Raw genomic sequence first — 19,956 nt, 5'->3', positions numbered from 1 at the left:
GGTTCTTTTTTTGACACATAGATGTCTACTTGCTCCAGCATTATTTCTTGAAAAGGTTACATTATTACTCTATTGAATGGCTTTGAATCTTTGGTGAAAATCAGTTGGGAATATTTGTGTATAGACATTTTTAACTTAAGGTTTAAAATAGTAAATAAAAATCACATGTATTTCCACCTCTGTGAGATAATCACTATTAATATTTTGTTGTGTTTATTTCTAGTCTTTTCTTGAAGTTGTGTATATGTGCATGATATACACTTTTTGTTTAGAAGAAACAAAAATTGTGCCAACCTTTGTGCTTTTTATTATTTTGTTTTATGTAGGTCTACTATAGTTGATTGATGAAATTTTATATAAATTATAAATTTTATATATTTGACATACATCCCCTTTTTTAAAAAAAATTTTTTTTATTTTAGAGAGAGAGCACAGAGAGAAGCAGACTCTCCCCTGAGCATGGAGCCTGACATGGGGCTCGACTCAGAGCTAGATCCCACGACCTTGAGATCATGACATGAGCTGAAATCAAGAGTTGGTCACTTAAATGAATGAACGACCCAGGTGCCCCTCTCATAGCTCTTTAGACTTTAACAGCATTTAAGTACCTGCCTTGTGCTAAGAACTGTCCTAGGCTCAGGGGAGAGGACAAAGAACAAATCTATTAAGTCTTTCTTAATTATATTTCTCATCTGTAAGTAGCCCTATCTGTATTTTGGTAACTGAAGAAACTGAGGTATATAGGGATTCTTTGTCAGGGGTCCCACTGTTCTCTTTAGTCTCTTTACTTAAGCAGTTAGTTTGCTTTGTCACTTTCTAGCATTTTTTTGTTTGGTGATCATTTTAGATTTTTTTTATTTTAAGTATTCTCTATACTCAACATGGGGCTTAAACTTACAATCCTGAGCTCAAGAGATGCATGCTTTACCCGCTGAGCCAGCCAGGTGCCCCTGATTGGAGATCTTTTCAGATAATAAATAAAAGGGCAGCCTTTTTAAAAAAAAATAGTTTTTCTTTTATTCTTTTACTATATGATAGAGTTACTTAAATAAGATCTTTGTGTGTTCAGTTTGACATTATTTGTAATAGTTCTTTGTAAATATAAGATTTGAAGTTACTTTTAACAGGATGTAAATACTATAGTTAATAGAAATAGAAAATCACATCCAAGGAAATGAATATAAGGAAATAAATAGTTTTTAAGTAATTTAGCATGATTGCTGTGGTAGACCAGATTTAGCTAAGCTTCCTGGGAGCCAAGGTTCTCATTACCCTAAATAAAGAAATGTATCACAAGTTCTGCAGAGGAGACAAAAGATTTTCCTTGCAATTCTAAATGATTTCTAAAATCTGAATTCCCTTATGTAAGAGCTATTGAGTAAGGAATAGACAATATTATTGACAATTCAGTAGCTCATTCTATAGCTCTCAGGCTCTTTTTCATAATGATTTTTTTTCCAAATTTTTAAAAAATAATGATTTTTTAAATAAGAGAAGGGTATAAATACAGAAAGCTCAGTGAAGATGGATTATATACAAGGATAAGATAATATAATTCAAAATAATTTTTTTTTTGGTACTCTTGATCTAAGGGTAAAATAGATGTGGATGGATATTTTTTATACCCCTCTATCCATCATTGTTCTAATTTGGACTTTTGCTAGCTGGATAGCAGACTATTTCAGGATTTTGTTTTCTAATGAAGGAATGACATATCACAATTCTATTTTGCTTATTGGTGGACTGGAAATCAGTTGAGGAAATGGTTTATTTTCGTATTATGAAAGTTGAGAAGTATTTATGTCTGAGAGAAAGCCATTCCTTCTCTACAAGGTGTTCTTGCCATTATAAAGCTTGTAGTTTCCTCAGGAGGCAAGTTTACATCTGCTCCTGTCACCCAATGCAAATGCTTTACTGAGACCACTAAAACACCAAAGAATATGATACAGATGATTTTAGCTTAGGAGGTTTTCAAGATTTCCAGTAGTATAGCCAGTCACATGTCTGCTATTAAAAAATCCTCATAGTCCCCCAGGAAATGTCAAATTTTGATCTGCATGGTGTCCCAGTTTGCTTGACTGAGTTGGCTTTAAAAATACAAAGAAAAACTTTTCAGCTAATTGAAAGAGGTGACTTTAGAGTGAGGTAGTATTTAACACTGAATGGTTGCATGTTGGAGTATGAATGTCACTGACAGAAATTGTAATTCTTCCAGTTAAGGTACACCCATTTCCTTTTTTCATAATAAGTGTCAGGACTAGTTGTCCTTTTTAAAAATAGAGTTAATTTTTCAGAGCAGTTTTTTAGGTTCACAGCAAAATCGAGCATCAGGTCCAGAGATTTCCCCATATACCCTTTGTTTCCGCACAGGCATGGTTATCAGCATTCCCCACCAGCGTGGTACATTTGTTACCATTAATGAACCTACACTGATGTGTAATTATTACCTAAAGTCCATCGTTTACTTTAGGGTTCATTCTTGGTGTCATACATTCTGTGACTTTGAACAAATGTATGATGACATGTGTCCATCATTAGAGTATTATACTGGGCGGTTTTACTGCCCTAAAAATCCTGTATTTCTTCCTCTTCATCCACTAGTCCAACTCCTGGAAAGTTCTGATGCATCGTTTTGCTTTTTCCAGCATGTCATATAGTTGGACTTTTGCATATATGTATGTATGTAGACTTTTCAGAATCGCTCCTTTTACTTTGCAATATGTCTTTATAGTTCTTCCATGTCTCTTCATGGTTTAATAGCTCATTTCTTCTTGGCGCAGTATAATCCATTTACTGAATGTACCAGTTTATCCATTCACCTACGGAAGAACATCTTATTTGCTTCCAAGTCATAATAGTTGTGAATAAAATAGTGTGCAGGTTTTTCTAGGGTCATAAGTTTCCAGGTCCTTTGAGCAAATATGAAGGAGCACAATTGCTGGATCATATTGTAAAAGTATGTTTAGTTTTCTAAAAAACCACGAAACTGTCTTCTAAAGTGTCTGTAAAAGTTTTGCTTTCCCACCAGCACTGAATGAGAGTTTCACATCCTCAGTAGCATTTGGTATTGTCAATGTTCCAGATTTTGGCCATTCTAATAGTTTGCAGTCGTATCTCATTGTTTTAATTTGCACTTCCCTAATAACATATGATGTGGAACACCTTTTCATGTGCTTATTTGCCATCTGTATGCCTTCTTTGGTGAGGTGAATATTAAGGTCTTCGGCCCATTTTTATTTATTTATTTTCATAAAGATTTTTATGTATTTGAGAGAGAGAAAGCGCGCACGAGGGGAGGTGTGGCAGAGGGGGAAGGAGAGGGAGAGGGAGAGAATCTCAAGCCGGCTCCACACTGAGCTCCAAGGAGCCCAGGCACCTGGCTCAATCTCATGACCTGACCTGAAACCAAGAATCAGATGCTTAACCGACTGAGCCACATAGGTGCCCTCTAGAAGTTATTCTAAAGGTGTCAGCAATGTAATTTTTTCCTCTCATCCATTTTGACATAGAATATTTGTATTGAAATTTTAGAATGGTTCCCACCCAACAGCCATGGTATTTTATTGCGAAAGACTCCCAAGTCCATAGGCATGTAGGTGTTTTCTCAACAGGAACATTGAAAGTGTAATTTATTATTATGTTGGTCCTTGCCATTTATACACCCACGTTGTCCTTAACAGTCATTGTAAATCATTGATGTCATGGAATGCTGTTATTTATTTATTTATTTTTAAGTAATCTCTATGTTCAGCTCATGACCCCAAGGTCCGGTCGGATGCTGTACTGACAGAGCCAGCCAGGTGCCCATATACTTGGAGTCTTAAGACTTCCTTCTTATTTGTCTTGTGAACTTTGTTTATATTTAAATATGCATAGAATACCTAATTTAGAGGCATGTCAGAGTTCAATGTATATGAGTGAACTGGGCACAAAACATGCACTTTTTAGTTGCTCCGACAATAATATTTTTTCACTTTTCCATAGAAAATTTTTAAGAAATTTGTTACTTAACAGAAGTTCTTTTCAGAAGTAGTGTTTGAAAAATGAAGGCTGATTTCCACACATTATAAATTAGGTAAGTCCAGGAGGACTTAAGTATAAGCAGGATATATGTAGTAGGTAAAGATCTGGGACAGTGAGCCAGCAGGGCTGAGTTCAGGGACTCTTCATGACCACTTTCCTAATACAACCTAATTAAGCAACATCAGTCCCTCCTCTGTGAAATGGGGATAAAATTAGGGTTAGGGTTAGAACCTACTTTACAGGATTATTTTGAGAAATAAGATTATGTATGTAAGCATTTAACAGAGTATCTGGCACAGAGTAGCTATCAACAAATGCCCATTTTTATTTTGTATCATCTAGTAGTGAGACTTAATCCCTAAACCTTAATTTATTTTTTTTAATTTTTTTTAAAAGATTTTATTTATGAGAGAGAGAAATTGGAGAGAGAGCATGAGTGGGTGGGGGGAGGCAGAGGGAGAGGGAGAAACTCATCCCTGAGTGGGGAGCCGGATCTGGGGACCTCCAGTTCGTGACCTGAGCCGAAGGTAGACATTTAATCAACTAAGTCACCCAGGTGCCCCCCATACCTTAATTTAAATTCTGACTTTCAGAAACAGCCATTTCTTACAATCTTAGGAATGCCAACACTTAGAAGTTTCTAATTCTATATTGGTTAAATGGAACAGTTTATAAAAGTTGGCACTACAGCAAGATAATGTTTTAAACTGTACATTCTCTATTACAGTGATTTCTTGCTAACATTTGGGATTTCTTCAAAGCCCAGACATCATTCTCCATGATAACATAATAACAACAAAGGAAATAGTTTCTGGCATTCAGACATCTTAATAAAATGTTTATTTTTCGCTTTCTAGCAGATCATTAATGGTGTGCCCTTTTAATTATTGCCCTTTAGTCTTTCTAAACTAAATTTGTCTTGTATCCCCTATTATATTTCTAAGCCCTTTGAGATTGGAAAACCACATATTATACTTTATGTTCCCCCAACACCTTTGTAGTAAGGCATTCAATAAATAGGGAACTAAATGATGTGGTTTAAACAAAGGAAAAAATAATGTTTGAGTAGTAGAAGAAGCTTAAAATTTTCTCCTTTATTCATTTCTATGGGTATGATGCTATTTTACTTAAAAAATAGGTGAATCTTGCCATTTGCAGCGACATGGTTGGAACTAGAAGGTATTATGCTAAGCGAAGTAAGTCAATCAGAGAAAGACAATTATATGATCTCACTGATACATGGAATTTAAGAAACAAGGCAGAGGATCATAGGGGAGGAGAGGAAAAAATGAAATAAGACAAAACCAGAGAGGAAGACAAACCATAAGAGACTCTTAATCTTAGGAAACAAACAGGGTTGCTGCAGGGGAGAGGGGTGAGGGGATGGGGTAACTGGGTGATGGACATTGGGGAGGGTATGTGTTGTAATGAGCAATAAAAAGTGATTTTAAAAAAATGGATGAGTCTTTAGGGGTGTCTGGCTGGTTCAGTCAGAGGAGCATGTGACTCTTGATCTCTCGGGGTCATGAGTTTGAGCCCCACGTTGGGTGTAGTAATTAATGAATAAAAACTTAAAAAAATAGATGAATTTTTTGCCCTAAGGGATGTTTGGGATGACTTAATAGAATAACAGATGTTATACCTAAATATTAATCTGAATTCTAAGACTTTTGTCAAGTGGTGGTATTTTTAAGTTTCATGGATAAATATTCTGCAACAGGGTGTTGAGAGTGATCTGGTTTTCTTTCTTTGGAAGGTTTGTGATGTTTATAATCATACCCCGGGTAAGTTATCCCCAAAGCAAACACATTAGCTTTACAGAAAGATGAAGATTCAGACTGGCTTCTTGTTTTTGTTCTGCCACTTCCTACCTTTTTCTGGTCTTTGCTGGTGGTTTCTTCTCTTGAACCCAGGAAAAAATATACTTAGGAGGAAATTCACCTGAGGAAGTTAGGGCCTTGTCTTCACCATGTGAATTTGCATTTTAATAGAGGTTGATTTTAGAGGGTCCAGAAAATATAGCTAATGGAATTTCAAGCAGTGGCATTTGTGTCCAGGATTCTCAAATCAGGTCATGTGTTTCCACAGGTTGGGTTGAGTTTCTAGGATAGTGTACACAGTGCATAAAAACATATTTTATTTATAGATCTCTTCATTTAAAACACCACATAGAGGACCAAAGAAGTAATTACCATGTTGAAGTGGCAGGTGGAATGAGAAGTCTGTAGTAAGGTAAAAGACCTCACCTGAGCAAGGGATTTGACTGTCTGGCTTCTTTACCATAGTGTAATGTTTCCAGAGTTCATCCATGTTGTATCATGTATCAGTAGTTAATCTCTTTTTAGAGCTGAATAATATTCCATTGTATGGGTATACAACATTTTGTTTATCCATTAATTAGTTGATGGGTATTGAATTGTTTCCCCTTTTTGGTCACTATAGGTAATGCTGCTATGAACTTTAGTTACAAGTTTTTCAGAGAGGGTATGTTTTCACTTCTCTTTGTTACATACCTATGAGTGGAATTGATGGATTATATGGTAAATATGTTTAACTTTTTGGAGGAACTGCCAAACTTTTTTTCAAAAGTGACTGTAATCTGCAATATATGAGGGTTCCAGTTTCTCCACATCTTCCCTGGCACTTGTTTTATTGCCTTTTTGATTATAGTCATCCTTAGTGGGTATACAATTTTATTTCAGTGTGGTTTTGATTTGTGTATCCCTAATGACTGATAATGTTGAGCATCTTTTCACGTGCTTATTGACCATTAGTATATCTTTGGAGAAATGCCTCTTCAGATCCTTAGCCTGTTTTTAAGTTTTGTTTGTTTTTTTTATTGTTGTAAGAGTGCTTTATGTATTCTGGATAAAATTCCCTTATCAGATTTTCTCTCATTCTGTGGGTTGTCTGTTTCACTTGCTTGATAGGGTTGATACTCTTTTAAATTTTATTTTTAAGATTTTATTTATTTGTGAAAGAGAGTGAGCAAGAGAGAGAGAACACAAGCAGGGGGAGCTGCAGGCAGAGGGAGAGAGAGAAGCAAACTTCCCGCTGAGCAGGGAGCCCGATGCGGGGCTCGATCCCAGGACCCTAGGATCACGACCTGAGCTGGAGGCAGATGCTTAACCATCTGAGCCACCCAGGTGCCCCTTCTTTTAAATTTTAATATTAATGTTTCTAATATTTATTTTATTTTCATGAACGTGACACAGATGTTTGGTTTTTTATTGAGGAATTAATTCTGTTTCTAGTTTACTAGGATTTTTGTCAAGAATGAATGTTATCTTTTTTTAGATTCCCTTTTGGCATTGTCAAGAAGATCCATTTTACCCCCTTTTCATCTGTTTGTGTGATGTACTGTTAATAGATTTATTCTCTTGGCATTCCTAGAATTTTCCGTAGTCATGTTTAGTCTTACTGTATTTGAGTTTCTTCTATATAATTTAGGATTTTTTGAAGTATTCTTGAGTATACATGGCATATTGATGCAGTATGCTAACTTTGATAGGTGTTGTATAAGAATTCTTTTGAATTTGTAATATGAATTGAGAACTTTTTCATATTTCCTATTAACCCTGAATCTCATGATCAAATTCCATTCCTTTTAAGTTTGCGAGTGCTTAGGTGCTTAGTGTCTCTTAGAGTAGTGACTTATTGAGAAACCCTTAAGTTTCATCCATGATTTTCTATTTCCTGAAATAGAAATATAATTTATATTTTATATTTTTCTAGTAAGTCATGTAAAATTTAGAACATCACTACATATTGAATTTAGTAATTTATTTTTTTAAAATACTTTTTTGTTTTGCAATATATGATAAAGACCTGCATTTACTCTAAAATACAGAAATAATTTTTGTCTGTACTATTATAGTCCCATTCTGATTCCTACTGGTATGTTTCGTATCTTTAGACTTGCTGAGAAATTGTTATTGTTTTTTTTAAGATATTTATTTATTTGTCGGGGAGAGAGCAGAAGCAGGGGGAGCAGCAGACAGAGGGAGAAGCAGGCTCCCTGCTGAGCAGGGAGCCCGATGTGGGACTTGATCCCAGGACCCTGGGATCATGACCTGAGCCGAAGGCAGATGCTTAACCGACTGAGCCACCCAGGCATCCCGCTGGGAATTTGTCTATTCTTAATATTTATATTCTTCTCCAGTTGACCCTTCCTTGAGCAACCTGGAGTTTGGGGGTGCCGATCCCTGCACAGTCAGAAATTGAAGTATAACTTTTGAATTCCCCAGAACTTAACTACTAATAGCCTACTCTTGACTGGAAGCATTATTGATAACAAAAATAGTTGATTAACAAATATTGTGTGTGTGTGTGTGTGTGTGTGTGTGTATTACATATTGTGTCCTTACAGTGAAGTAGGCTGGAGAAGAGAAAATGGTATTAAGAAAATCAAGGAGGGAGTCTGAGTGGCTCAGTTGGTTAAGCATCTGCCTTTGGCTCAGGTCATGATCCCAGGGGGGGATTGAGTCCTGCATCCGGCTCCCTGCTCAGCGGGAAGCCTGCTTCTCCCTCTCCCTCTGCCCTTACCCTCTCCCTGCTGCCCATGCTCTGTCTCTCTTTATTTACAAATAAATAAAATCTTTAAAAAAACAGAAGTGGGATGCCTGGGTGGCTGAGTCATTAAGCGTCTGCCTTCGGCTCAGGTCATGATCCCAGGGTCCTGGGATTGAGCCCCGCATCGGGCTCCCTGCTCAGCGGGAAACCTGCTTCTCCCTCTCCCACTCCCCCTGCTTGTGTTCCCTCTCTCAGTGTCTCTCTCTCTCTGTCAAATAAATAAATAAAATCTTAAAAAAAAAAAAGAAGTAAAATCTTTCCAAAAAAAAAATCATAGGGAAGAGAAAATACATTTATAGCATTGTACTGTATTTATAAAAAAAAAAATCCACTTACAAATCCACTTGAATATGTGCAGATTGAACCCATATTGTTTAAGAGTCAACTGTACTGCCACCAAAGCCGGAACCACCTCTTGGATTCATTCATCATTTTTACCCTCTTTTCTAAATGATTAATTCCTGCTTTTTTCTTTATATTCCTCCACTAAATGGAGACATACAACAGGGAATTGGATATGCAAGTCTGGGGTTGATAGGAGTGGTCTAATCTTCAGGGTAGCAGGCAGTTTTGGTGTGCAGCCTCTTGGCTTAGCCTCTGACTTTAACTGTAGGTGCAGGAAACAGTACCATAACAGTGCAGAGTCACCTTAGGATGTCCTCTCCAGTGAAAGGAAGCCCCAGTGATTTCTCTGCTATGGGAAGCCATCTATACCAGAAAGCAAGCATAGGCTGGTAGCCAGTGAAAATTAATGTCCCGTAGAGGCAACCCTTAATCCATGGCAAACAGGAGCAGATGGAGAACAGCTTGTCTCTCATCCTGTAGGCAGACAATTCTGAGAGATTGCCTGTGTGCTTCTCAAGAAGTTTAAGTAGAATGAGCCCCTGTTGTCCTTAGGAATGACTTTGACAATATACCATTCCTTATATTGGCTTTTTCTTTGTCCCTGCCTTACTTTTCCTGCCACCTCAGGTCATTTCCTGGACAGGGAATGTCCTATGCTTAAATCCTTACTTAAGCCTTTGCTTTTGGGAGAACCCAAACTAGGACAGGTATCATTTGAGTACTTATTATTTAAAGAGTTGATAAGATTTCAACACTTCAGACTGGATGATCATCAAGGATGATGTGGATATGGAGAAGAGGACCAAAATCTGTGATGTCGATCACTATAATGTGTTAAGTGGTTGGCATTAAAGAGGAGCAACTAGCAAAGGAGACTGAGGCATAACTAGTGGTGTAATAACAAAATTAGGAGCATGTGATGTCTTGGAAACTAAGTGAAGAAAATGTGTAAAATAGTGGGAACGATGCTCCTAATGAAACAAGTCAAGTGAGATGTGAATTTAGAATTTATCTATTGAATTTGGCAATATGTGGGCCATTGATGAACTAGGAAGAATAATTTCCATTGACGTGACGGGAACAATAGTGTAATTGGAGTGGGTTTAAGAACAATTGATGAAATAATTGAAGACAGTGTATATAGACAACTTGTTTGGAATTTTGCTGTAAAGGGGAGCAGAGAAATAGATTGGTAGCTGGAGAGATACATTGAGAGCGAGGGCCTTTTTGTTTTTAAAGATTTTTTATTTGAGAGAGAGTGTGTGCACATGAGCGGGGGCGGGGTGCGTGGGGTGAAGGAGAAGCAGACTCCCCGCTGAGCAGGCAGGCCAATGAGGGGCTGGATCCCAGGACTTTGGGATTATGACATGAGCCAAAGGCAGTCGCTTAACTGACTGAGCCACCCAGGTGCCCCAAGAGAGGTCCTTTTTAAGATGGAGGAAAAATAGACCTACTTGGTATAGCATATTGCTGCACATGTTCAAAATCAATTGTTCCTTTAGAGTATTTTAGAGAACCAGGATTCTCTTTGGTTTATTTGACCATTTTGTTCTTTTCCCAGCAGGGCTTCCCAGATGATGCTTAATGATTTCAAGCATCAAGAAAAAGAAGTTGTTAATAGTAGTCATTAGCAGAAACTGAGGCTATTGGGTGTTACTGTAGCATGGAAATGAATACTAGGAAGTAAAAAGAAGTAAAGGAATACACATAAGGAAGTTAATCCACCCACAAGATTATGTGTTATGAGGAAGAGTTGAGGATCCAGTCTATGAGGAAGCTATTTCTAGGTTTGAAATAAGGCCAAGATTTATTTTCCCTATCACAGTAATAAGCAACATCATTGTGAATATACATTTGTGATACATACTGCCCCAAATGTCTTTTTTGCACAGCTTTTATTGCCCTATTGTTGAAAATTACAGAGTCAACTGTAATGTTAGGAACAGTGAATGAGCACACAGACCTCCAGTATTCCTTTTCTGCACCATTTCATCTTCCCACAGTTTGGTTATGATCCATAATGAGCTGCTTTCTTTCCTGATTCTCCCTGTACTTGCTCTCTTTGATTATAGAATGATCTAGTCTTAGCCTTTCAGAGTTAAGTAAATAAATTCTGTCTGGGGTGTTTGCATTTGTAGTCTTTATTTCTGATTGCAGAATGAAATACTTTTTTTTTTTTTTTAAATAACTCGGCCCTCTTCTTCCATAAATTAATGTCATTTCTCCTAAACTGAGATGGAGGAGAATTCCGGAGATTTTTCTTCTACCTTGATCAAGTGTACTTGACAAAGGAGGGAGTCAGGCTGGACATCTTCCATGGGACTGTCTTTTCTATGAATAAAACAGTTTCACCTACATTGGAAATGCCCTGATATTTTTGCTTCTAGTTGGGTTATAGGAGGACACAGAAAACCTTTGGTTCCCTGGTAAGAATAAGAAAAATCTGGAAACAAAAGGATCCTGCTTTAAAAAAAAAAAATAGGGCTAGCAAAAATCTGTGAAATCAAGAAAGCCCTAGTGAACTAAATTCCACAGATAATGAACCTCTCCTAGGTGAGTCAAGAGTGTGATAGCTTTCCTGCCTGGGGACACTTGTCTGATATCAGTATAGGATAGAGAAGCGGACTTGCCATAAATGCAAAGACTGAAGTGATGAGGATAACTCATCCAATTTTTTGAATGACATTGTGGGCTTTTGTGAATGGGAATCTGACAAGAGCCCCAAAGGCAAAATAAATCATTAAGCCTGATAATTCTATCCACCTTGAATTTTGTCATGAAGCAGCAGTAGAGGAGGAGGTCTTGAAAAGCTCAGAGAAACGTGTAGTCCTGAAAATTCAGTGGTTCTTGAGTTGTGGGACTCTTCTGGAGGTAAACTGAACCAAAAAATACTTGGAACTGCATCCCAAATTCTTTCTACCCCAGATGGTGACAAGATCAAAAAGGTGGCTGTCTTTGGTGGTAGAAAAGTTGTTAATTGAAGTGATCACAGATGAAATCAGTCTAATTAAAACTGCAGCCAGTCCCAGCTCATAGAGGTTTTTGCAAGGAGTATGAATTATCAGTCACCTATCCTGAGAGAAGAGTGTAGACTCTGGGAAATAAGGAAAACTTAACAAAACAATATTGTGCTTAATTCTAAACTTTAATCCTACAGCATCTAGAATACTATGAAAAATTGTGAAACATACAAAGAAACAGGAAAATGTGATTGTATATTTAAGAGAAAATAGTTAATAAAAGCAGACTTACAGATGATGCAGTTATTAGAAGTAGGAGACAGGGATTTTAAAACAATTTACGGAGTAGAATGTGAGGGATTGGGTATTTCAGGAGAGTAATGGACAACCTGAAAATGAGCCAAATACACCTTCTAGAACTGAAAAATGCAGTATCTTTAAAAGAAAACAAAAAACAAGAAACTGCTCAAATCAGCTTACCAGCAAATTTGTAGTAAGAAACAGACTGAAGAAAATGGTAAGTTTGTGAATAAATATGAAACTCTGTTATCTTGTTTTTATTTTTATTATCTTTTTTATATTTATTTATTTTAGAGAACATGAAAGAGTGGGGGGGGAGGGGCAGAGGGAGAGGGATTGAGAGTCCCAAGCCAACTTCACACTAAGCGTGGAACCCATTGTGGGGCTCGTTCTCATGACCCTGAGATCATGACCTAAGCTGAAACAGGAGTCAGTCACTTAACCAACTGAACCACCCAGGCGCCTCTTTCTTGTTTTCAAATCTATATAACAGTTGATAGTGTAAAGCAAAAAATGTGGGATTTGTAATATGTGGAAGTAAAATGTATGACAGTAGCTTGAAATATGGGAGAGAATAAATGTAAGTATAAATTATACTCTTAAATTTCTTAGATCATATGTGAGGTGACATAATATTTGAAGGTGTACTGTGATGAATTAAGACTGCATATTGTGGGCACCTGGGTGGCTCAGTCGTTAAGCATCTGCCTTCAGCTCGGATCATGATCCCGGGGTCCTGGGATCGAGTCCCACATTGGCCTCCCTCCTCGGCAGGAAGCTTGCTCTCCCTCCTCGGCAGGAAGCTTGCTCTCCCTCTCCCACTCCCCCTGCTTGTGTTCCTGCTCTTGCTGTCTCTGTCTCTGTCAAATGGATAAATAAAATCTTTAAAAAAAAAAAAAAAAAATGGAATTTTGTATTTTCCTAGAGCAACCAAAAAAAAAAAAAAAAAAAAACCAAACAAACAGCAAACAGGCCAGAAAGCCTGCTTCTCCGTTTCCCACTCCCCCTGCTTGTGTTCCCTCTCTCGCTGTCTCTCTGTCAAATAAATAAATAAAAATCTTAAAAAAAAAAAGGCCATAAAATGAGATAGTATGGGGAAAAATAGCATTATTTGCATTGAGGTCAAGAAAAAAGAGGAATAGAAAATAAACAGTAATGAAATAGGCTTAAATTAAGCACACCAGTAATTATATTATATAAATGGTCTAATCCCATCATCAAAACATAAAAATTGTCTCAGATTGGATAAAATAGTAAGACCCAACTGTATGTTTCATACAAGTAGGCACTTTAAATATAAAGATAAATTTGGTTAAAAGGAATAGATGGGAAAAGATACACTGTATTAAAACTTAACTGAAAGAAAGCTCCTATGGCTACAATGATATCAAGCAAAACGTATTTCAAGGCAAGGATTGTTAGCAGAGAAAAAGAACATCTTATAATGATAAAAGGTTACACTTATCAAAAAGATACAAGAACCCTAAATGTATTTTCACTCTATAACAGAGCATCAAAATACATGAGGTAAAAATAGACAATTATAAAAGGAGAAATAGACTTACTTATACTGATGGAGATTTCAGTACTTTCAGTATTTAAAATTGTAAGGATATAGAAGATTTGAACACTACTGTCAATGAATTTAACCTAATTAACATTTATAAAATATTATACCCAAGAGATGCAGAATGTGACATTCAGGTGGACATGAAACACTCACCCATATAGAAGTTTTGTGGGGCTGTCCGAAAGCTTCAGCATATTGCAAAGGCTAGAAATCATAATATGTTCTCTGACCATAATGGGATTCAGTTAGAAATCAGTAACAAATAAGGTTTAGTAGGTCTCCAAGTATTGAAATAAAGATGATTCTAAATAACCCATGGGTAAAAGAATAAATCAAATGGAAAAACTGAAAGCATTTAAAACTGAAAGCATTTTAAATGAACAAAGACATATCAAAATTTATGAAGTGCAGCTTATTAGAGAATTTACAGTTTTAAATCTTGAAGAAGAAAGTATTAGAATCATTTATTTAATCTTTACCCTAAGAGGAAAAAAAGACAATTAAATTCAAAATAAATAAAAGACAGAAAACATAGAAAAAAACTGAAACTAATGAAATAGAGAACATACCCTAAGAAAATGAACAAAGCATAAAGTTTCCTCTCTGGAAAAACCGATATGGTTGTTAAAGTTAGGAAGAGGGCGCTTGGGTGGCTCAGTTGGTTAAGTGACTGCCTTCAGCTCAGGTCATGATCCTGGAGTCCCGGAATCGGATCCCACATCGGGCTTCCTGCTCGGCAGGGAGTCTGCTTCTCCCTCTGACCCTTCTCCCTTTCATGCTCTCTCTCTCATTCTCTCTCTCAAATAAATAAAATCTAAAAAAAAGGAAGATTGATGACTTAAAATAACAGGAGTTTATATTTCTCTTGAATTTGTGAATCGTTGTAGTCTTTTATCTTAGGCTGCTTTATGACATCAAGTTCTTAGGGCAACATTCCAAGAAGGTGAAGGTGGAAGTTAAGTCTTCTTGAGGCATAGGTACTGTTATTTCCACAGCACACTGCCATATAAGCAAGTCACAAGATCATCCTGAATTTCGAGGAATGGGGAAATAGACTCAGTCTTTTGATCTTGGGTGGTATAAAACACTGTGGCCGTGTTTCCTTTTTTCTTTATTTCTTTTTCTTTTTTTTTCTCTTTTTTTTTCTCAGAGGGAGAGTGAGCGCAGGGTCTGGGGGAAAGGGCAGAGGGAGAAGGAAAGAAAGAATCTTAAGTAGTCTCCAGGCCCAGTGTGGAGCCAAACACGGGGCTTAGTCTCACCACCCTGAGATCATGACAGGGGCCGAAATCAGCAGTCGGATGCTTAACCAACTGAAACACCCAGGCGCCCCAAAGTGTTTCTTAATTTATAGTGGTTAAATCAGAAACAGTAAAGGGTCTAGATTTCCCCATCTTTACAAGCTAGTATGTTAATCTGTCAGAATACACACCCTCTAGGTCAGAGACCCGAGTTTATTACTCACTACAAAAGCAGCAACCAGGGCATGTCTTGTGTCAATTACCTGAGCCTTAATCTTCACAGGGCTACACAGTAAGGGTCAGATGGTACCTGCACAGGCAATAGTGTGCATTGCAGGAGAGCAACCCCAAATTGGGAGACTGTTTACATAGCACCACTGGTAATGAGAGTCTCTGTCCTTTCCTCTGAAAGTGAGAGATAGAAACCTTATCTTTACTCTGGAATTTAAGCAAATCTTCCTGAGAGAAGATGTTGGACTGTCTTAATTTTGCTAAGCATTATTATCTTGGAATGTCTCTTTAAACAAACATCTTAAATTGCCTGTATATGACATTGCTCAGAGAACCCAGACTATGCAGAAATGTGAGATCTTCAGGGAGAATTATATTCCAATACATTGTTTTCCAACTCTCTTGTACAATAATTTACTTTCATCCCATTTACAAAATTCTATCACTCTCTACTTTTTTTTTAAGATTTTATTTATTTATTTGTTAGAGTGCACAAGCAGGGGAGCGGCAGGCAGAGGGAGAAAAGCAGACTCCCCTGCTGAGCAGGGAGCCCGATGTGGGGCTTGATCCCAGAACCTTGGGATCATGACCTGAGCCGAAGATAGCTGCTTAACCGACTGAGCCACCCAGACACCCCTCTGCTTTTTTTTTTTTTTAAGATTTTATTTATTCATTTGAGACACAGATACAAAGAGAGAGAGAGCATGAGCAGGGAGAGAGGCAGAGGGAGAGGGAGAAGCAGGTTCCTCGCTGAGCCAGGAACCCAATGTGGGGCTTGATCCCAGGACCCTGGGATCGTGACCTAAGCCGAAGGCAGACATTTAACCATCTGAGCCACCCAGGCGCCCCCCCACGGTTTTTTTTTTTTTTAAGATTTATGTAGAGAGAGAGCATGCCAGTATTGGGAGGAGGAGCAGAGGGAGAGAGAGAGAAAAACTCAAGCAGACTCTGGCACCGAGCATGGGGCTTGATCCCACAACCCTGAGATCACAACCTGAGCCAAAACAAGAGTCGGTTGCTCAACCAGCTTCACCATCCAGGTGCTAGGATCCCTCTCTTCTCCAGAAGTTTCATCCCATTAGAGTATCAAGGCTTTTGAAGTGCAGTGTTTTATCATCTAAATGAGATCTAAGTACAGATGAGGCTCTGCCTTGCCATTTGTTTTTTTGTTTTTTGTTTTTTTTTTAAGATTTTATTTATTTGACAGAGACACAGCGAGAGAGGGAACACAAGCCGGGGGAGTGGGAGAGGGAGAAGCAGGCTTCCTGCTGAGCAGGGAGCCTGATGTGGGGCTCAATCCCAGGACCCTGGGATCATGACCTGAGCTGAAGGCAGATGCTTAACTACTGAGCCACCCAGGCGCCCCTGCCGTGCCATTTGTAATTCGAGAAATGCAAAACAAAAATACAGTAAGCTATTGCTATGCACGTACTACTACGTAAGAAAGACTGGAGAATATCAAGTGTTGGTAAAGATGTAACTGGAACTCTGGAAGTGTTAAATAATAAAACCACTCCCTAAAACAACTTTAAAATATATATATAATTAAACATAGGCTATGACACAGCAATTTCACTCCCATGTATTTATTTTTATTTTATTTTATTTTTTTCACTCCCATGTATTTATCCGTGAGAACCAAAGCCTGCATTCTTATAACGCTTATACATAAATGTCATTGCACTCTTACTCAGGACAGGTTGCTTTGGCTAGGGTGTTGATTGGAAAGTAGCACATGGGGACTTCTGCTGCAGTGGTGGAAAGACTGTATTTATGTATATAACTTTTCCACCCCCTTTACCCCCCCCTTCTGGCAACCACCAATCTGTTTTCTATATCTAGGAGGTTTTTTGGTTTGTTTTTAGATTCCACATATAAGAGATCAAATGGTATTTGTCTGACTTACTTAACTTAGCCTAATATCTGTCCATCCAAGTTGTTGCAAATGGCAAGATCTCATTCTTTTTATGACTGAATAAAATTTGTGTGTGTGTGTGTGCACTGCAGTGAATATGGGGGTGCCTATATCTTTACTGGTTAGTGTTCTTGTTTTCTTCAGATAAATACCCACAAGTGGAATTGCTTGATCATATGGCTGGATTTTTTTGTGGGGAGGGGAACCTCTGTATTGTTTTACATAGTGGCTGCAGAAGGGTTCCCTTTTCTCTACACCCTCACCAATACTTGTTATTTCTCGTCTTTTTGATAACAGTGATTCTAAAATGTGAGATGTGATATCTCATTGTTTTGATTTGCATTTCCTTGATGATTAGTGATTGTTGAGCATCTTTTCATCTGTTGGCCGTCTGTATGTTGTTTTTTTTTTAAAGTGTCTATTCAGATCTTCTGCCCATTTTTTAATTGGATTTTTTTTGTCATTAATTGTATGGGTTCTTTATATATTTTGAATATTAGTCCCTTAGGACTTGTATGTATTTTTCTCCCATTCTGTAGGTTATATTTTCCTTCTGTCGATGGTTCCTTTTGCTGTGCCAGAAGCTTTTTTAGTGTGATGTTAGTCCTACTTACTTGTTTTTGCCTTTGGTGTCAGATTCAAAAATCATTGCCAAGGCATTTGTCAAGAAGCTTACTGACCTGTGTTTTCTTGTATGAGTTTTATGGTTTTAGGTCTTAGGTTCGTCTTTTTTTTTTTTTTTTTTTTTTTTTAAGATTTTACTTGAGAGAGAGGGAGAGAGAGCACACACAAGCTGGGGGAGGGAGAGGGACAAGCATACCCTGTGCTGAGTATGAAGCATGACACGGGGCTCAATCTCATGACCCTGAGATCATAACCTGAGTTGAAATCAAGAGTTGGACCCTTAACCAGCTGAGCCACCCAGGCACCCACGGTTAAAATCGTTAATCCATTTTGAGTTAATTTTTGTGTATGATAGAAGGTGGTGGTCAAGTTTCATTCTCCACTATCATTCATTGAAGGGACTGTCCTTTAGCCCTTGTGTATCCTTGGCTCCTTTGTTGTAAATTAATTGACCATAGTTTTTTTGAAAAATGGCATTGGAATTTTGATAGGGATTGCATTGAATCTTTGGATTGCTTTGGGTAGTATAGACATTTTACCTGTATTGATTCTTCCAGTTCATGAGTATGGAATAGCTTTTCATTTATTTGGGTCTTGAATTTCTTTCATTAATGTTTTAGAGTTTTCAATATTTAGATCTTTCACTTACTTCATTAACTTTATTCCTAAGTATTTTGTTCTTTGATACAATTATAAATGAGGTTGTTTTCTTTATTTTTCTTTCTGAAAATTTTAGTGTATAGAAATTCAACTGATTTTTGTATGCTGCAACTTTACTGAATTCACTTACTAGTTTTAACAGTTTTTTGAAAGTCTTTCGAGTTCTCTATATATACTATTATGTCATCTATAAATAGTGACAGTTTTACTTTTTTCTTTCCAATTTGAATGCCTTTTTATTTATTTTTCTTGCGTAATTGCTCTGGCTAGGACTAGATAGCTTAACTGGTGAATAGTCAAAGAACATTTAATACCTATCCTTTTTAAACTCTTCCAAAAAAATAGAAGAGGAGGGAAGTCTTGCAAACTTACTTTATGAGGCTTTCATTACCTTAATAGCAAAACCAGACAAAGACGCCACAAGAAAAGAAAATTACACAGCTATATCCCTGATGAACATGGATGAAAAATTCCTGAACAAAATATTAGCAAACTGAATTCAACAATGCATTAAAAGAATCATACACCATGATCAATGTGTATGATTAATTAATCATTAATCATGCAAGGATGGTTCAACATCCTTAAATCAGTATGATAGATTACATTAACAATATGAAGGATAAAAATCATATAATCATCTTAATAAATGTGGAAAAAGCATTTGACAAAAATTTAACATCTAGTTACAATAAAAATTCTCAACAAAGTGGGTATAGAAGGAACATATATCAATGTAATAAAAGCCATATATGACAAGCCCATAGCTAACATCCTACTCAGTGGTGCAAAGCTGAAAGCCTGGGGCACCTAGGTGGCTTAGTCACTTAAGTGTCTGCCTTCAGCTCAGGTCATGATCCCAGGGTTCTGGGATCGAGCCCCACGCTGGTCTCCCTTTTCAGTGGAGAGCCTGCTTCTCCCTCTCCCTTTGCCTGCTGCTCCCCTTGCCTGTGCTTGCTTTCTCTCTCTGTGTCAAATAAATAAAAATCTTAAAAAAAAAAGCTGAAAGCCTTTCTTTTAAAATCAGGAACAATACAGGGATACCTACTCTTGCCACTTTCATTCACCATAATATTAGATTTTATATTGTCATTGCTGTTAGTTACAGGGATTTATAGTTTCCAAACTATAAGAATCTGTCTATTTCATTATGTAAGTACTTTGTAGAAATGTAAAAATGGAAATTTCTGCAAATGTGGCACTCTTTAGTAACTTCAATATGTATGTCTACTACTTTATTCCACAATAAGATTTTTTAAAAACATGTTTAGGCTAACCATGGTTTGTTATGAAAGTAGGATTCGTAGTGCCAATATTGAAGAAAGTCTCAGCTTGCTTACTGGATTAGAATCAGGCCAGTAGGGTTCAGACATTGGTGTTAGTCTTATAGCTGTAAGTGTGGAACTTAGCTGTTTGTTGCTGTATGTATTGTAGGCATAGCACATTTTACACATTCAGTTATTGATTTTTGTCCTTTAGGATCAAATGCTCTTACACAGCATTTATAATTTTTTCATT

General features: G+C 37.2%; 1 protein-coding gene across 11 annotated transcripts in view; it reads left to right on the top strand.

The window, feature by feature from the left end:
- The window catches only part of ERBIN (erbb2 interacting protein), a 129,908-nt gene that overhangs the window by 23,279 nt on the left and 86,673 nt on the right, over positions 1-19,956 (top strand). The window lies entirely within an intron of this gene.

The sequence above is a fragment of the Callorhinus ursinus genome, unplaced genomic scaffold (genome assembly GCF_003265705.2).
Source record: "Callorhinus ursinus isolate GAN/ISIS: 27379988/994484 unplaced genomic scaffold, GSC_fseal_2.0 scaffold23, whole genome shotgun sequence".
Taxonomy (NCBI): domain Eukaryota; kingdom Metazoa; phylum Chordata; class Mammalia; order Carnivora; family Otariidae; genus Callorhinus; species Callorhinus ursinus.
Note: the sequence above shows the minus strand (reverse complement) of the source record. Positions and strands in the feature narration are given on the sequence as shown.